This window comes from Pleurodeles waltl, chromosome 1_1, assembly GCF_031143425.1.
Source record: "Pleurodeles waltl isolate 20211129_DDA chromosome 1_1, aPleWal1.hap1.20221129, whole genome shotgun sequence".
Taxonomy (NCBI): Eukaryota; Metazoa; Chordata; class Amphibia; order Caudata; family Salamandridae; genus Pleurodeles; species Pleurodeles waltl.
The window spans coordinates 16,798,564-16,816,631 of record NC_090436.1 but is presented as its reverse complement, the minus strand read 5'-3'; positions in this window follow the sequence as shown (position 1 = coordinate 16,816,631).

The following is an 18,068-nucleotide window of genomic DNA, read 5'->3' as shown; positions in this document are numbered from 1 at the left end:
GAGAGCACAAATGTCACACACTGCTGGGGCGGCTCATGTACTGGCAGGCAGACGCGCCACAGGCCGGTCCTCACCTTCTCACAGAGCACTTTAGGTAGCAATTACTTTCACACTTAGGGGCAGATTTATGGAAAGTGGCGCTGCACCAAGTGCAGCGCCACTTTCCTTGCGCCCCTTACTTCCATCATGTGTGCACCATATTTAAAACACGGCGCACCATGGCGCAGAGTAGGGGATAATAGCGTAATTTTTCATGACCCTATTGATGTACTCTGCAGCCGTAGCACAAAAATGTTAGCGCTACTCCTGCAGAGTACATAGGAGCCCATTGGAGCCCATTATAAATAATGGAAGCCCCCTTTCAACGCCTGCTCTGAGCAGGTGTTAAAAGTGCCGTACAAAATGATGCAAAGAAATCTCATAGATTGTAATTATGGCGTGGGGATTTTGGCCTCATTGGGCCACATTAATGTCATAAATAGTGGCGCTAATGTGGCGCAAGGTGGCGCTACGACACTATAAATATGCCCCTAAATTTATACATTATAAAAGGCTTAAAGGGAAAACAGCTTGTGTCCATGGATAAAAAACATTGCCAAATCTATAGTAGGGGCCAGTCACTAAAGAGATACATTAAAGCAACAAAACAAAAAGGGCCACTAGACTTTATACAGTTTACATCTAAATGGGAAGGAAATGTACAGTTTGGAATAGGAAGTGTTGGGGGTGGGTTGTGTGTGACTTCCAGTCTAACACCAAAGTGTTAAAGAAATCTGCTTTTTTAAATTTTAATGACGCTTCACTCCTTTTCCTCCAGCCTAGGTGATTGGCCATGATTCTTTCTTTTGTTGTGAGCTCTGCAGGACACCCTGCTTTACATTCAGGCAGGGGCAGTGCTCGCTTCACACCTAAGGGCATTTTAAATACCCATCTAATCTATCATCATGCAGATGCAGCAATTAGATTTCTGAAGCCCTACCAGCCCAGACTGGGAGGCCCAGGGCATCCCTTGGGCCACCAAGCACTACACCATTGCTGCTCCCTGGGCCTCATAACACTGACATGTTTAAAAGGAGGTGCAAGACCCCTTAGTTTTGAACAGGTGTGGGGTCCTGGGCAGCTGCCTGACCTGTTTCAAAGCACTGTGTGCTGCAGTGAAGACAAAAGAAGACCAGAGCTGGTGCTGAGAGCACTTGTGCTCCCTCTAGCGGTCAGAGGCCCTTGCTCTTAAAATCCTGCGTAGAAAAATATGTTAGCAGTGCCCATGGACGTCAGGCGGAGGAGCATCACCCCCCCTACTAGCAGCAGCAGCAGCTCCAAAACTTTTACACTAAAAACATAATAAACTCTGGCCCAGATTTATACTCTGTTTGCGATGAATTTTTATTGATGCAAATTCAGCGCAAACTTAACTCCATATTTATACTTTGGTGCTAAACACATCTAGTGCCAAAATTATGGAGTTAAAGTCATTTTTTGCTTGGGGTAAACTACCTTGCGTCAATGAGATGCAAAGTAGGTGTTCCCGGGCAAAAAATGACAATATGGCCTTAACTCCATGTTTATCCCCCCGTGATAAAATCAAGCAGGGGGGAACGGGGCCTTAAATAATGGCGCTAAGCTTGATTAGCGCGATTATTCAACTCCTGGGTCAGGGCAGGCGTTAGGGGACCTGTGGGCCTATTTCCACGCTTCCCTAACCCCAGGGACACCCACAGCCACACCAGAGGGGTGCCAGTGGATTGGGGGGGACCCCATCCCGGGTCAGACAGGTAAGTTCAGTATTTTTTAATTTTTGTTAAAGTGCCATTGGGGCCTAACTTGGGCCCCCCTACATGGCACTGGGCGCAATGGCCATGTCCAGGGGACATATTGGGGTGGTGGGCATGACTCCTGTCTTTGCTAAGGCAGGAGTCATGTCCATGGGGGTTTGTGCATCAAAGGATGACGAAAGTCTGGTTAGAGGCATTTTTATGCCTCTGCCTATACTAACGCCATCTTTTGACGCACAACCTCCTGTTCCCCCTACACCTCCCCCACCCGGATAGTGTCCTTTTTGATGACGGTAGCTGGGCCTTACCGCCGGCTACCGTCATTCTATAAATATGACGCCCGGCCGGTGTCTTGGAATGTCGATAGCCGGTGGTATACTTTTCCACGCAAAACTGCATTAGTGCAGTTTTGCGTGACAAAGTATAAATCAGGGCCTCTTTTTATTATGTTTTTACTATAAAAGGGGCGGTGCCACGGGCGTGACAGGGGCAGAGCACTTCCCCTCAGTGCGCATGCATGTTTGGCCGGCTGTCTCAGGCCAGCCAAACATACATGCGCACTAGGCTCTCTCCAACCCAGCACTGCGTTGCCAGATTGAAGAGAGCAGGCAGAGGCTCCCACTCTGCCTCGGAGTGCCCTGACTGGGCGCTCTGTCCAATCCTATCGCTGCTTTCATTCTGCCACCAGCATTAAAGCAGCAGTAGGATTGGACGCAGGGCAGGCTGTTAGCCTGTGCCTGCAAGGCAAGACGGAGCAGAGCAGAACGGATGGAGCAGCGCAGAAAAAAGGTACGTTTTATTTTTTTTATTATATATTTTTTTTGTGGTCCCCCCGCCACGTGCCGCCCTGCCCCTTTTCCCTCCTGCGAGCCTCGCCTGGTCAATTCACCAAAATGCCAGGGGTAGCGGAAGTGACATCACACCCCATTTTATCTTTACTTGCACTCACACACACATGCTTGCACAAACACACATTCACTTATACATACAGAGAGTTACATAACCACAAACTCACCGGCCAGCACGCACACAACATACATTTAAAACTTATTTTTACTTACCTCATCTACCAAGGAGGACATTATTCCAGCTAATTGTATTGCATTTGTATTACACTAATAGTGAATAATATGTTATTCACTATTAGTGTAATAAAAAAAAATGATTGAAAACTAGAAAGTGGAACCCCAAGCAACGTCCTTAAGGACGAGCTGCCCCTGTGTTTCTGGCACTGATTTTTGCCACTCCTGAGGCCAGGGGTCACAGAGGCGATGTGAAGGGTCGCAAAGGATTAGCCAGGGGTCGCTGCTGCGACCCCTGGTGACCCCTAAATGACATCCATGGCAGTGCCACCCCCGGAGTACTCCCAACAGTAAAACACTCAGTTGGGAAACTCTACGATCTACATACAGTGAACTATAACCGGCTAATTACAGCTAGAAGAAACATCATTGAGAAACAAGTTAAATGTCTTCTTTTGACAACAGCGCCCACGAGCAAAAACAAAAGAAAACATGAGTGGAAACTGAGAAAAATCGATTTAACAAAATAAGAGAGCGTTAGCTCACGTCTGGAGCAGCGGACGGGCACTAATTAAGTTGAATCAATCAGTGCTTGATCCCTGCTCCACACAGAGGAATGGAAATTATGCCAGACATGTTTTGCCGAATTACAAGGCTGCAAAGAAGAGTGCCACGCAAACCAAATATTGGTGAGCGACAGGAGGGCTCCAAGCCGTTTACTAAACACAACAGCGTCTCGCATGCGAAACGCATGCACTAGAACATACACTCGCAGGCTTGACACTAAAAAGGGGGAAGTGCACTTATCTGCGGCAGGAGCAGCAAACAAAGAGAGAGGAGATTGTTGCCAGGAGGTTTTATAATCTGTGCTGGACTGTGATTGGTTGCTGTGAACTACATATTAACCCTACATGTTAGGCAAAAAGTAGTACATTTGTTGTTGGAGTTTACTCTGAGCTGCCTTTGGCTTTTGGCTTCCTAAACTTCTTCCCAGGGACAATTGGTGAATTGTAATATTAGGTCTATAGTGCACAAGAACGCGTCTGCCATCACCCAGATTCCAGAAATATGTCGCTTTTGGCCTCCATGTGCCTCATTCTATCCAGGCGCATGTTTATCTCTGCGGTGAGACTTTTCTAGGATGTTGTAGGGTTTTACCAACTTATGTTCTTTACCATTTTAAATCTCACCCCACCCCCTGGAATGTCACAAAATCATCTCTGTCCTCTTCAGAACCCTTTCTTGAGCAATCCTGTTTTCATCTTGTTTCGGCACAGCTACCCTTCTTTAGAACCTCCCTGCATTGCCCTGCTTCTGTGGATAACTTACTCCAGTAAAGCACTCCCACTCACAGCATTCCTTCTTAGGAGCTGAGCAGCCTCTGCATTGTGCTGTGAGAAGTGTGCAGACAACACTAAGGGGCAGATTTATGATCCCTTTTTTGTCCCTTTTTAACGCCATGCAATGTGGTGCTGCGTGATGCAAAAGTGACGCAAGCCCTAAATTAGATTTATGAAGCCATGCAAAGGCACTTTGCGTGGCTCTGTGTGGGTTCATAAATCTAGAGTAATGCAACGCCGTACAAATTGCTGCATTGCATTACTTTGCACTGGGAAGGTGTTCCATGGGTGTTACGTAGGTCTTCCCATGGTTTTCACGCATTTCCAGATTTTATGAAATCTGCTAAACGTGGGAATGCAACAAAACCCTGCGCCTGCCCAGGGGAGGCGTAATATAGAGAAATATCTTTACTTCTCCTCTTTACTTCTTCTTTCTATGAGGGCTGCACTCTGCAGCGCACATAGAAAGAGGACTACGCCTCTAAGGATTGTTTTAGTGCAGGAAGGCGTCCCTCCCTGCACAAAAACAACCCTGCATGCAACGCAGACACCCATGCACCGTGGTGCAAGGGTGCCTGCATTGGCGTTAGGCAGCCCATTCTGTTCCAGCAAGGGGAAAGGAATTCTGTAAATACGGTGCATTCCTGCCCTTTCCCAATGATGCACAGTAGCTGCGCTGCGCCACTTTTTCATAAATTAGTCCGTAAGTGCACAGTACAGTTTCTGTCATTGCTCCTGGTTGATCTCCTTTCATACATCAAAGTCTCCTCGGTCACTGAGCCTTCTCTATGATAGGCAGGTTTATCAGCAAGTCAGGGCCTGTGCTAATGACTGAGAGCCCAGTAAGGCATAGTACTTCTCTCAACCACCTGTCCCTGGAGAGATGTTTTGCTGATTGGGTGCAGAGAGAATAAAATAATTCTTAAGGAATTAATTGAATTGAATATTCAAGGAGGCGTCCTTATTTTAGAGTGCCAAACAATGTCAACTTAGATCCCACGCCTCACGCTGGAGTTTCTCCCTTCTGGTTGTTGTGGGGCAGTTAGGCAATGGGCAGCGGTGTGTGTGATTGAGGGTCACTGTGATGCTTTGAGGGTTAAAAGAGGGGTTGGGTAGGGGGTAAGGCCTGCAAGTCCCACGCATCTCTTGTTAGAATGACGCTTTTTCGCCACAGTCCCCGCATTCCCGCATTCCGCACAAGCGCGAGGCTGACAAGGTCCTTCTGCGACAGAGAGTCACCGCCTCGCTGATCATGGTAGGCAGGGCTGGACAGTGCTTAATTTGTGCCTGTCGTTTCCGGTGGTGAGCACCGGCATCTATTTTTCAGGGCCGGCGCTTATTCTTCTGCCTCATGCGTTTGCTGCGAGCAAAAGACACATATCAGAAAGACGGAGGAAGAGAAAAATGAAAAAAAGTCACAAAGGTAGAAAGCAGAAAGCTGCAAGAGTGAGCTGAAGGGGCCGGTTTTGCAGCTCTGAGTCCCCTTATGTTACTGGGGTGGTTTTGCAGCTGTGGGGGCTGGTTTTATTACTGGGAGGCAGTTTTGCAGCTTTGGGGGACGGTTTTGTTACTAGGGGATGATTTTGCAGCTGTGGGGGGCGGTTTTGTTTCTAGGGACTGGTTTTGCAGCTATGGGGGGCGGTTTTGTTACTAGGGGATGGTTTTGCAGCTTTGGGGGACGGTTTTGTTACAAGGGGATTGTTTTGCAGCTGTGGGGGGCGGTTTTGTTTCTAGGGACTGGTTTTGCAGCTGTGGGGGCCTGTTTTGTAACTGGGGGGTGGTTTGCAGCTCTGGGGGCCGGATTTGTTACTGAGGGTTGATTGTGCAGCTGTGGGGCTGTAGTGGCAAGTATGAAGGATGCGAGGGAGGCAGATTTCATGTTAATATCTTTTATTCTTGCCACAAGAAATAAGGCCCACGAGCAGCCGGCCGGCCGCAACACCGCGCTTTGTTCGCGCCTCTGCCTTTCCGCCGCGCCGCCCCCTGACGTCACGACCGTCCTCGTTACAGATTGGTTGTGGCGTCATGAGGCGTCTAAACATAGAAGACAGACTAGCTCTGTCCCTCCGGCCTCGTGCGTTAACTCACGTACGACATCTCCCTTTTCAACAGAACAAGAAACTTAAGGAACTTCACCTCATAACAAAATCTTCGAACCTCTTGGGTGCTCGGATACGCCTAATTGGCCTGCTCGGAGTAACATACTGAAGTGAATTCGCCTTGACGGCGCACGCATCCTCTAGGCTTGACCCCATTACATTGTGACTGTCGCTCTCCACAGATTCGGGCCTGCAGCCATTCTGTCCTGAGGCAGCAGTCAAGCCACGCCATGCCTTCTCGCATCGCTCCGCACTCCCCTGTCCACTTATTCCTGGCCTGGAAGGCGTATTCACACATTCCTCCTCATCAATGACTACATCCCTGGCTTCGTGAGTTTGCCACTCGTCAACATCATCCGTGCCTTCGGCCCCATCCACACGGACATCTTTCATGATGATTTTCTCTTGCCCAGCCTTGAGCCTAACTATGTCGTCCTTGCTCCGCCACCCCACTCCTTCCAGGCAGACTGCCCCTCTTGTCACTCCTTGCACACGCACCGGGGTTTGAAACACAGACTCCCCCTTCATCACCCTGTTGGGTTTCTTCACCAATACCCAATCCCCTTGCGCTATATTTTTAGTTTTGGCTCTATTCACCATTTCAGCGTACCTCTTATTGTTTTCCTGTTTGGCCACTATTCTTGCTATGACTCTCAATCTCTCATCAGATTCTGCCTCAATTTCCCGGTTCATGTCATACCACTTATTGAATTTGGGGGTAAGCTCACTCATGCATCTTCTCCCTCTCATCAAATAAAACGGAGTGTGTCCAGTAACCTCACTGGGCGTGTTGTGGAAAGTGTTCACCTTGTCCGCCAGAAACGCTTTCACATTCATGTTGGAAGCGATCGCCTGTTGCACGCCCTCTTTGAGGAATCTATTCATACGCTCAACCTGCCCATTGCTCTTCGGGCTGTACAGCGGGGTTTTCTCCTGCTTAATCCCCAACCTGGACAGAAAATCCGTCATCCGCCTGGACACTAACTGGGTGCCGTTGTCCGACACCATGATCTTCGGCTGTCCCTCAATCGTGAAAATTTTCGTCAATGCCTTGATCACTCGTTCAGTGGTAACTTCCCTGACGAACTTGTAGTGAATCCATTTGGAGAAGTAATCCGTAAGGACGATGAGATGTCTACATTCGTCAGGTAGCCTTGTAAATGGGCCCGCAAAATCAATGGCAATCTTGTTCCACGGGCCGGCAGGTATGTCCACCAGCTGCAACTCTCCTTTTGTCGTCTTCCAGTGCTTATCGGCCCTTAAGCACGGTCCACACCGATCAATGAATCTGCTGACATCGCTGCACATCCCTGGCCACCAGTAGTACTGCTTGAGGAGATTCTTTGTAGCGGTATTGCCCGGGTGGCCTTTATGGGCAATCCTGATTAGCTTGTCTCTTAAACTTTCCGGAGGTACAAACAGCTCGTGTCTCTTCACAAAGCCGCCTTCGATGGTGAGTTCGGGACTAATCTGTTGGAAACTTCTGAGTGCCCCGTGCAAGTTCCGGATAGGGGGCCAATGAGCCTTCATGTGGTCCATCACCCTCCGCATAGTCCCGTCCTTCTCCTGAGCCGTCAACCATTCTTCCTCTGATATGGATCCCTCGCACATGGCTGTTGCGTCAACCATTGCCACAACGCACTCCGTGTCGTCCAGGGAATCATTCTCCTCGTCCGGGATCGGTATGCGAGATAGGCAATCCGCCCTGCAGTTGAGGCCCCCTTTGATGTGTCTGACGGTGAAGTGATATTCTTGCAACTTAGACAGTAGACGTAGGAGCCTAGAGCTGGCTTTGCCATTGCCACGTCCTTCACCGTCCATCATGTATATCAAGGGTTTGTGGTCGGTGACTAATTCGAACTCCCTGCCCCACAAATAATTTCTCAGTTTCTCCACGGCCCAGACGCACGCGAGCGTCTCCCGCTCGATGGTGCTGTAGTGCTTCTCTGCTTCGCTCAATGACCGCGATATGAATGCAACAGTGTTCTCCTTCTTCCCTTGGAATTGGCAAAATACTGCACCGATTCCCTTGGCACTGGCGTCAACCGTGATTACATTCCGGAGGTCCTTGTTGTACGGTCGTAATACTGGGGCCGCGGCGATTGCCTGTTTGACGGATTCGAAGGCAGCGCTTTGTTCTTGTGTCCACGTATACTTTTCGTTCTTCCGTAGCAGTTTCCTTAGAGGCTCCACAGTGGTTGCGTATCCTTGCATGAACTTGGAATAGTATTCGCTGAGTCCCAGGAACGATCGCAAGGCGTCTTTGTCTCCTGGGCAAGGGGCATCTCGTACGGCCCTCACTAAATCATCTTTCGGCGCGATGCCATTTGGGGTAAGCACGTGCCCTAAGTATTCTATCTTGTTTTTCATGAATTTGCACTTGTCTTTGGAGACTGTCATCCCCCTTTTTTGTAGCACCTCCAACACTCTGCGCAGCAGTTCTAAGTGCCCCTTCTCGTCTTCCGTGTGTATCAGAATGTCGTCCTGAAATGCTTCAACCCCCTTCATATCGCAGAAGAGGAGGTCCATTAGCCTTTGAAAGACGCCCGAGGCCGATGCAAGGCCGAATGGAAGACGGATGTACCTGTATGCTCCAAACGGGGTAATAAAGGTGGTAAGTTCCTTGGATTCCTCCGTGAGACATACTTGGTGGTATGCAGACTTCAGGTCTATCAGGGTGAAAAACTTCGATCCTGCTGTGGCCGACAATATCTCCTGAATGTTGGGTAGTGGATGGCAGTTCACCAGGATATTTCTGTTCAGTGATCGCAGGTCTACACACAACCGAATGTCCCCTGTCCTCTTCTTCTTGGACACCACGATTGCGGACACCCATTCTGATGCACCTGCTTCCTCTATTACTCCTTCCCTTTTCAGCTTATCAAGAACAGCCTTAAGCTCCCCCCTTACTGAAAGAGGAATTGTTCTGACTTTGTGTTTTATGGGTAGGGCACCCTTTTTTAGCCGTATAGCATGCACAAATCCTCTTACGCACCCTACCTTGTTTTCAAAAACGGAGTCAAACATTTCGAGGACCTCAGCTAATCCATCATGTAAATCATCAGGCTGCACATAATTGACCCAGTTATCTCTTAGAACTATGGGATCTTCCGCCCCAGGGACTAGCATCACACCTAGCTTCGCCAGGTCCTTCCATCCTACAAGGCTCCTCCCATTTTCAGCCACATATATCTTTGTTCTCACAGTGCGCCCTCGAAAGGTGAGGGAGTCCCAGAAGTAACCTTTCATCACTAAGTCGTGTTCCCCGAAGGCCTTTGGACTCACATCCGTCTCGTGCAGTCGTACATCTTGCCACTTCGAATCAAATGTCCTATCAGAGATCATGGTAAGGGGGGAACCAGAATCAGCCGTAAATGGCAATTTTATCACACCAATCATGACGGAGCCAATGGGACCCTTCACTCTACCGTCCTCACCATCAATGGACAACACCATGTCCGCATCCGTATCAGTATCATTCTCGCTTACCGAGCTCACTTTCATGCCCGTATTATATTTTTTTGCTTTGCATACTGCCGCAAAGTGGCCCAACTTCCTGCATTTAGAACAGCTTTTGTGCACGGCAGGGCAGGCCCTGCTATCCGCTACGTGATCTTTTGACCCACATCTATAACAGACGAGCTGCCTCCTGCCTCCCCCTCTATCACTCGCTGCCCTTTCTGAATTTCCAGGCACATGTTTACGGCTGTCCTGTACATAGAACACATTTGAAGCCTGACTAGTGTTCGCCAGTTCCTTGGAAGATACCATGGAGCGTTCCACTGCCTTTGCAATGGCAATTACGTCCTTCAGCGAAGGATTCCTGCATGAAAGCAAACGTTCCTGCACTTTCTTTGAATGGCAGTAGAACACCACCTGGTCTCTAATGTACGTATCAGTCATCACTGCAAATTCACAATCTTGAGCTAGGACACGTAGACATGCAATATACTCCTCGATAGTCTCTCCTTCCTCTTGTTTCCGCAGTGCGAATTTATGGCGCCCCACCATGATGTTGCACTCCTCTGCATACTGCAACTCAAGCCGCCGTACAGCCTCCTGGTACTCATTCAGCGGAGCTGTGGCTCCATGGGGATTCACATATACCGGCAGGCTATCGAAAACCTCTTGTCCAGCCTTCCCCAACAGTCCGAATAACAAAGACTTTTTCCGTTCGGGGCTATACCCCTGACCATCAATTGAGATAATATAGTTCTCAAATGCGCGCAGCCATCCTTTCCACTTCATGCATGGCTTACCAGGAGAGTCCAGGAAGAGAGGAGGTACGCAGATATGACCTGTCTGCGACATGGCCGGAAAGCGGGAGGCTACTGGGCTGCGCAGAACGGTAGGAGTCGTCAAAGTCAATCGTGTGGAGACCGCAGCATCAGCGCCTTAGGGGTTGCACGTAGTCCCCAGTGAAGAGATATCAGCGCTTTCCACTGGCCTCCCGAAACACCAGGTAAGGTGGGCTACACTCGTGGGCCTTGGTAGAAGCTGTGACCCTCGTCGCCATTTGTAGTGGCAAGTATGAAGGATGCGAGGGAGGCAGATTTCATGTTAATATCTTTTATTCTTGCCACAAGAAATAAGGCCCACGAGCAGCCGGCCGGCCGCAACACCGCGCTTTGTTCGCGCCTCTGCCTTTCCGCCGCGCCGCCCCCTGACGTCACGACCGTCCTCGTTACAGATTGGTCGTGGCGTCATGAGGCGTCTAAACATAGAAGACAGACTAGCTCTGTCCCTCCGGCCTCGTGCGTTAACTCACGTACGACAGGGGCTGGTTTTGTTACTGGGGGTGGTTTTGCAGCTCTGAGGCCTGTTTTATTACTGGAAGCCAGTTTTGCAGGTGTGGCGGCTAGTTGTGTAACTGGGGGTGTGTGGTTTTGCAGCTGTGGGGGCCAGTTTTGTTACTGGGGGGTGGTTTCGGACCTGTGGGGGGTGGTTTTGTTACTGAGGAGTGGTTTCACCAACTCCACACCGGGGGGCTGGTCCGAGAAAAGTGACAGAACGTCTTTGGGATCCCAGTCCGGCCCTGATGTTAGGGAATTTATTTTTAGATTTAAATGGGTGAACTCGCTGTTTGGGTTTTGCAGAGTTAATTTTGCTAATCACCATTTCTGCCACTAGATGGCAATAAAAGTGTAGTTTTCAAGCAAGAGAGAGGTGCTCTCCAGATTTCTCCCATCCACAGCCCCAACAAATACTGTGGGTTGAGCAGCGATAAGTCTGCAGTACATGAAGTGGGTTCATGCACCAGAGCCCACCCTCAGATCCAAGGAGCCCCGCACCTTCCTGCTAACTCACCTAGAGAGCCTGGGACCCAGGAAGTCCTGAGAACTGCAGCAGGCATGGCATAAGACATGCTTCCAGCACCGGCGGGAGGGGCCGGGGGGTGCTGGTGGGGGGACATCAAATAATAATTTACCTTTGCTGCTGATGGCCACCTCGCTCCTCTTCCCTCGATGGTGAGGGTGTCCCAGCAGTCCCTGGGACACCAGCACAGTCTCCCCATGCAATTTTGGTGCTGCTCTCATGCTATAACTAGCATGAGAGCACAGTCAGGATTGGTCTGAGCACTTGGACTGCTGCTCAGACAGAGCATGGGACACTGTGCAGTTGCTCCAACCCGGATGTGCAACATACCCAGGTTGGAGAAACTTCAGTGTGCATGTCAGTTTGACTGGCCTAAGGCGGCCGGCCAAACTAACATGCACACTTAGTGCTTTCCACTCCTCCTCCCACCTCCCATGGTCCAGCCCCACCCCTCCCTGCACATGCTGCCTCAGCTAGCAACTGGAAAATAAAACAATAGTAAGCTATTGTTTTATTTTTCAGCTGCTGGCTCAGCCAGTGGGGCGACGCTCGTTCGTCATTCCGAAGGAGCCACCCCGGAGTCTTAGGATCAAGCTTTTGGTCCTGCATGTGGTGGGAATATTGTCTGCTGCACTGCTACTAAAGGTGTGTCGATTTACACTGATCTCTGAAGTAGGGTGAGCAGTCATCCTGGATTTCCTGGCCAGTCCCGATTTTTCACCAGCTGTCCAGGCAGATTTTGGGAAATTTAGCTTGTGTCTCGATTTTTAGAGGGTCGAATGAAAACTGTGAGAGGTTCCCTGTTACGTTGTCCAAAGCGGGGATAGTAAGCTATCAGAAAGTAAATTAATTACCAGGCAAAATACTGGCTTTAAAAACAGCATTTTACAAAGGTTCCTAGCGCCTATTCTGTAATTATTTGCTGATGAGTGCTGTCATGCTGTGCGCTCGGTTGAAGTAAAATTGTAGTCCTTCTACTAGTTTTGTGAAATGTCCCTTTTTTGGCTTTCAAATTCTGGTCACCCTACTCTGAAGGCACTCATTTGTGAGGCATATTCAGTGCTTAATTTAAGCCGGTGGTTGCCGGTGGGGGGCAGCAGCACTTATTTTTGAGGGCCAACACTTATCTTTCTTTCTGCGTCAGGCATTTACTGCGAGCAAAAGACACATATGGGACAGATCGAGGAAGAGTAAAATGGAAAATTCACAAGGGGAGAAAGCTGCAATAGTGAGCTGAAGGGGCAGGGAGTGGCTGTAAATGGAATAAAGAGGCCTAAGATGGCTTTAAAATTACACTGCCTCGGCATTCAGTGCTCACACATTTAATTTCAGCATCTGCCCGTTTCAGAGGTGAGCTTTGAGCACCGGTACATTTTTATTTAAAAATTAAGCACATACCAACAAAGGAAGGCAGGTTGCAAAAAGTTTCACAAACCCTTTTTACACGTGTGATTTATGTACAGAGAAACTGGACACTGAATAAACAGAATGCCAACCCTGATTGGACAGAGCAGAATGTTTAGGTACTGTAGAGCTCACTTCCAACTTCATCAATTCAGCATGCCTGCACATTTATCCCAGTGGTCTAATGAAACTGGAGAGGGCCCCCCTGCAAAGAACCTAAACAGGGCCCCCTTCTGAGCTCACTCAGGCCAGGTGCTGTGCTGAAGGGGCCCCTGGACCTCAAAGGCCCCCGCACCTCGGCGGCTGCGGGCACCTTTGTTACACCACTGATTTATGCTCAGTCTTTTATGAGTGTGTTCACAAGTCAGAAGAAGTGCATGTGAGGGCTGTGGAGGTTCACCAACGTGCAATACGTGCGAGAAAGTGTCACCCAAAGTGTCACACATTCAGTAGTAGAATGTCACTCACACGTACACTGAAACCATGAACATGTCACACATAAGCAATCTGAAAACTTGGCAGCTGTGTGGGGTGTTAATTTGCAGACACAGCCCATGTGGTGTCCATGTAGGCAGATGATACCCTGGTATATTTGCGAGATACAGAACACTCAGCAGCCCTCCTCCTGGAGTACTGCTAGGATGGCGGGCGTACACTCCAACAGGTGTTCCTCCGAGGTGTACTTAGACATACTAGCGGGAGCCTCCCTCAGGGGCTGGGGTTACAGTGGGAGACTGGGGTCTGGGTGATGAGCTGTACGGTGGCTCAGTATGATTTAAATGCGGGGAAGTTATGGAGGAACCTCAGCTGCTCTGCTGAGTTCTGGACTACATTGTCACTCTATAGTGGGACTTGTATCCCAGGCTAAGCTGGTGCTCCTGCTGTGCTGTTTATTTGTGTTGCAAAACCATGGGGCAGATGTAAGCGCCCCTAGCGCCTCTAAGCGCCACATTAGGATAATTTTGTTTCAACGGTAAAGCAGCCCAATGAGGCCAAAACCGCTGCGCCAAACTTACAAAGTGGCGCAATGCATGCATTGAGCCACTTTGTAACCCTTTGCGCTACATTATGCCTGCGCCATGCAGAATGTATGCAAAGGGGGGCGTTCCCCTGTTAGGGGGGGCAAAAAAATGCTGCATAGAGATGTAAGAGATCGTTTTGCGCCATTTTTTCTGCACTTTTAATGCCTGCTCAGAACAGGCATTAAAAGGAGGCGCACCATTGTTTACAATGGGCCTCAACGGGCTTTGCAGGATTAGCGTCAACATTTTTGATGCTAATCCAGCAAAGCTCAGATCTAGCGTAAAACTTTTTGATGCTAGTTCCTTAACTACCCCCATGGTGCCGTGTACCTTAGATACAGGGCACACATGGTGGCATTAGGGGGACGCTAAAGAGCGCAAGGAAAGTGGCGCTGCACTGGGTGAAGCTCCACTTTCCTTAAATCTGGCCCAGTGTGCCCAGTCCCGAGTGTCACAATTACCCAGGTAGAGAAATGATTGTGCACACTACTGTGAGCTTGCAAACGAAGCTGAGTAAAGTTGGACACGCTGAAACTCCCTTGGGCTGAAGGAGGGTTGGGACAGCCGGACTGATTCCACAGTATGCGGCCACTCAACCTCAGCATTCAGTAAGTGGGTTTGATGCTGACCCCAACTGGGAGAAATCTCTTTTATCAGATGTGCACAACCCCTGCACCCTTCTGCATGATTGCAGACATGTGGCATGAGGGGTCTGCAAAATACTCCAAAGGGCCCCCTTCGAAGAGGATCTGCCACTATGGACACTGAACTATTTTGCAATCTACAGGAAGCTATGAACAATGCTAGATGGTGCGGGAGGGCTGTGAACATGTGGGGCCTGTAGTCTAACAACAGGCTCCTCCTGTTTGCACAGGCGCAGGAGCAGTTTGGAGTGGGGCCTGGACAGTTCCTACACTACGCTAGATTAGCATGTACTGCCTGGGGATTGGGGTCTTGTTCCTATATAAACCACAGTGACAGGAACATACAGTCGTATGACAAATACTGGGACTGGAGGGGTGTAGGTGTTTGATAGCACACCTACATGCAGCCTTAGTGGAGGCAAGACAGACCAGCACAAGGCCCAGTGGAGTGCTGACTCTCCAGGGGAGCTGACTGCATCAGACTGCAAGAGAGGATGTGCACAAGTCAAGCAGCTCTCGTGAGGTTACTTTACCAATAACAAGGTCACTTTATTTCAACCTAGGCCTGCAGCCTGGGCCCTTTCACCTGGATACAATGCATTTAAATGTTTTATTATTTTAGCAAAAGCTTCATTTTAGTGAAGATATTGTTATTATTTTTATCGGTTGTTTTTTCACGCAGAATTCTGTTATTCATTTCTTTGTACAACATTTTCACTCTGTGCTTTCTTCAATGCTGCATATATTAAGCTTAGTAGATATTGCCGGCACAGAACATGCATCGTGCCCACAACTCCTATACACAGAAATATACGTGCTGTCACGTCAGGGCAGTTTTTGAAAATACCAGGGCCCATATTTAAGAAAATGTGGCACATTTTCTACGCTGTTGTGGAGCTTTGCCACACTAGCGTCAAAAATGTTGACGCTAGTGCAGCGAAGCACAGGGCATCCCATAGGGTACTATGGGAGCATCATTTTAACGCTTGCTCTGAGCAGGCATTAAAATGATGACAAAAATGATGCAGTGAAATCTTTTAAATTTCACTTTGCCATTTTTTCGGCCCCCCCTAGCGCCGGAACGCCCCCCTTGTATACATTATGACTGGCACGAACGTTAGGTAGCGGCACCTTAGCATAAAAAAAATTACGGCATGGCGGCACTAAAGTGGCGCTGGGGGCTCTTAGATATGTCCCCAGATGTTTTCTTATAAAACACCTGACTGCCCCCTATAGGGTGGAGGGGAACTCCAGCCAGTTGCCATTGCATGCTGCACGTTGTCCTTGCAGTTTCTGCTGAGACCAGACACCTTCTCTGCCTCCATGTGGGAGGACTCTCAGTAGACCAACAGACCTCTCCTCTTCCGTCAACCGCAGGTATGGGGGATGAGTTCCTTCCGAGGGGCCTGATGGGCAGATTAGGGCTTACACTGCCATGCTCTTATACAGAATATTAGTAGCGTAGGTAGGGATTCTAGAACCATTGTTGTGACAGTTTGGTGGCACTTTTCCTATGTTTCACTTTTCTCATCACTGTTTTGCTTTTATTATGTTTTATCACCCTCGTAAGACCTGCCTTTTTACACAGAATGCAATTGATTAAAAAAAACTGATTGAAAATAATCCTGCTTCTATCTGTCTTTGACTGTGTTAGACGAATATATCTTAGAGAATGGGGTAAGATCTGTTCCATGACCGGTTTTCCTGAGAAATCTAGATGACATGCTAAGGACTGCCACAAATCCTGAGTACTGGTGAGGTGCTACTTGCTGACCGGGAGAGTTAGGCTGACAGCTGTCATAAGGCGCAGGATCAGACTCAGTCCCCCGCGTTCGACGGTCCTACATCAAATCCAGCAATCTTGTTACTATAACAGGAGTCTCTATGACACGTGTACCCCAGTTCAAGATTTAAGTTGATACAGTTTCACTAGTTGCACAGAACGTACATAACACCAACCAAATTGCCTAAGCTATACCCCACCGCCACCACGGGGTAGTTGAACGATGTAAGCTTCCTTCTGACGACCTTCTGCATTATTAGCGGGATTCTGGGAGGAAGTGATGAGTGTAGTGTTACATGTGGCGGGGATGGATTTAGAGGGATATACCAAAATGTGCTTGTTGGGTGTGATGCCTCTACGGAAGCGCTTTAAAATGAAAACATGAATGATTTGATTAGCTTGGTGTTGGTGAAACTGTGGATTGCAATAAACTATTGGACATATTTATGGGGGTTTGGCGAAGGGCAACACAGCAAGTCACCTTGCTACACTGCCCTGCATCAAAGTAAAAGGGGAGGAATCTGCCGTATCTATGGTATGGGACACACACCTGTCCTTTTCCCCTGCGCTTGTGCCTTTTTGGCTTCCTAGCGCTAATGCAGGCACCCTTGCACCGTGGTGCAAGGGTGTCTGCATTGCATGCAGGATTGTTTTTGTGCAGCAAGGGACACCTTCCTGCACAAAATCAACCCTGGGAGGCTTTTTTCTCCTTCTATGTGTGCTGCAGAATGCAGCACACATTGAAAGAGGAAAAAACGAGGTTAAAAAAATATATTTCTCCTTTGTGAGCCTCTCCTGGGGAAGCGTAAAGTTTTGATGCATCCCCAAGTTTACAAGCTCTTGTAAATCTGGAAATGCATCAAAACTCATGGGTTTTGCATTGAAGCACCCACCGCAATGCCTATGGAACGCCTCCCTAATGCAGAGTAAGGCAACGCAGTGATTTACGCTGCCTTGCCTCCTCCTTATGTATGAGGCCATTCAAAGCCACCCAAAGTGGATTGGCGTGGCCTCATAGATATGGTTGAAAGGTTTGCGCCGCTGCTATGTTATAAAAAGTGATGCAACGGCAGTACAAGGGGCTCCTAAATAGGCACCTGGGTGGCGTCTAGGCCCCTGGATGTAAAAACCTGGAAAGCGGATTTAATAGATTGGGCAATAGCAGACGAGCACCACATGAAGTTTACTAGAAGAGACAAAACAGTTGCAGAGAATTTAACATCTGGGGGTGAAATGCTTACAAAAATGATGGATACACCGAATAACAGACCCCCATGAATAGGTGCTGTAGTGTACGAACAAAGTTGTACTGCTTGTGGAATATTTTTTATACAATTGTGTTTGTATTATATGTGAGATGGTTTTTAGTTGTTCCCGGCCCCTGATTAATATGCTTCTATATGTTTGAAAATTCAATATAAACAATGTAAACAAACAAGGAGGGAATGGTTGAAGGTTAGGCTAGTTACAAGACACCAGCAGCAGGTGTTCAAGGGTTCACAGCAGGAGTGATGGGTACATTTGTGCACTTGAATGTTATGTTTAGGGGAATGTATACATGGAAAAGGTCTAAGAAGCTCACTGGTCTTCTAGAAGCTGCTGTCATTATATAGATGGATATTGCTGAAATATTGAGTGAGTGGTGAGGTGCTGGAATATCAGAAGG